This window comes from Pteropus vampyrus, unplaced genomic scaffold (assembly GCF_000151845.1).
Source record: "Pteropus vampyrus isolate Shadow unplaced genomic scaffold, Pvam_2.0 Scaffold22, whole genome shotgun sequence".
Lineage (NCBI taxonomy): Eukaryota > Metazoa > Chordata > Mammalia > Chiroptera > Pteropodidae > Pteropus > Pteropus vampyrus.
The window spans coordinates 5,592,624-5,594,678 of NW_011888803.1; positions in this window are offsets into that span (position 1 = coordinate 5,592,624).

Consider the following 2,055-nt stretch of genomic DNA (forward strand, 5'->3'; position numbering starts at 1 on the left):
CTCATACAATTATTTTTAAATTAAATAAGTAAATGTATATGAATTGCTTAGGATGATATCAAGTACAGAGAAAACTCTCAATAAGTTGTACTATTATTATTTTACAGCAACCAACTACAAGCTGGGCCCTTTATGGGACAATTTGCACACATCATTGTTAACCTCATGAAGTAGTTATTTCCTCTGTTTTAAAAAGAGTAAAAAGATCTGAGAAGAGGATTCTAACATTCTTCTGTTAAATCCTACTTTTTTGAACTATTATAGCACTTACTATATTAATTTAGAAAAATTATGTCTGATGTTCTCAATTATGCTGAAAGACACTGGAAGGATGGATGGTTCTTTTCTGCCCCTATATCTGCCCATTATGCATAGTTCTGTTGTTCTGTGCCTAGAATATAGGAAATGCTCACTGATTGTTTATTTATGGTAGTGATGATGAAAAAGATGTTGGTAACACAACAGATTAGGAAACAGAGTGGCAGAAAACTTTCCTTTATGTCAAAAGAAAATACCTTATAGGCTTCTAGCCTGAAGAAAAAGTTCTACCACCTTACCCCTCCTCCAAAAAACTCTGGCATGGAATTTTCTAGAATATGCCTTGAAATAGTCTACATGAAGTGATTCTTCACTATTTTTCTTGTTGCTATTCTATGCTCTACAGAATCCATAATTTTTTGGACTAGAGAAGGCACTCTAAGAAGCTGAGTCAGAATTTTGACCATGTTATAAAAATACAATGGGACTAGCATTTGTTTTTACTCTCTATAGCTGACACAACCATGTTTAGAAAAGAGATTACATCAGAAAGAAAAGGGCATTTATCTTATATCATTGTTTATGTTGCCTTTTGCACTACATTAGAAACTAAGAGTGAGTCTGAAACAAATAGTTAAGGAAAAGATTGCGTATCTCTGAAGGCAACTAAACTTCCAAGCAGAGTAAATTTTTTCATATATCATTCATGATTTTCTAGACCTTCTAAAGTCTTGTGTGTCAAGGCAAGTATATGTTATAGGGATCTTACTAGACTAGCAAACTTCTTAATGACTCTTGTGTATGCCAGAGTATTTAGCATGAGGGCCTGATCACAAGGAATGATCAATAAATATATATGCACAAACTAATGATGACCATGCAGTCATTGATCAATGTGATTCAGTGAGATTTGAGCTTTTTCCAGTTTTAAGAACATATATGTCACTAGAGATTTAAATTTTTAAAACTATATCTATCCTCTTTATCATCTACTGAAAGCTGTAGATCTCTGTGTTTGCACTATTACAATTTTCACATTCTTTAGTTGGTGTCAAAAACACTGTAATCATAACATCTCTTAGATACAATATGCTAGAGGAACAGATGAATAGGTGAAATTTGGGGTTCTGAAAAAAATGTAAATGTCTTTAGAAAAGAAAAGCTCATTCAGGCTTTATTGAGACCTGGAGTTGGCAAGCAATACCTCATCTTGAAGGTTATTTTTAAGTAAAAGTCTACGAAAGTTGAAGGAACAAGCCATGTGGTTATCTGGGGAAAAGTACTCTGGAGAATGGGAAAAGCAAAAGCAAAGACCCTGAGGCAGGACATGCTTATTCTATTGCTGGAGCAGTGAGAGGGCCAGTATGATTGAAAAAGCAGCCAGTGAGGGGGAAATAGTGGGAGATGAGGTCAGAGAGGTAATGGAGGGGTGAGGAGAGGAATAGTAGATTATGTAAATTTGTAGACCAATATAAAGGCTTTGATTTTTACTCATAGCATTATGAAACTCTATTAGAGTGTTTTAAACAAAGGTAAGAGAGTCATGACATGATTTCACTTGCTTTTTTTAACAAACTTTAAATTTTAGAATAGTTTTAGATTTACAGAAATATTGTGAAGATCGTAAAGAGAATTTACATAAGCCCCACGTCCAGTTTCCCTACTCTTAATAAATTACATTTTGTTACAACTAATGAACTAGTATTGATTCATTATTATCAAATAAAATCCATACTTTATACATATTTTCTTATTTTTTATCTAATGTCTTTTTTCTGTTCTAGGATCCCATCTAGG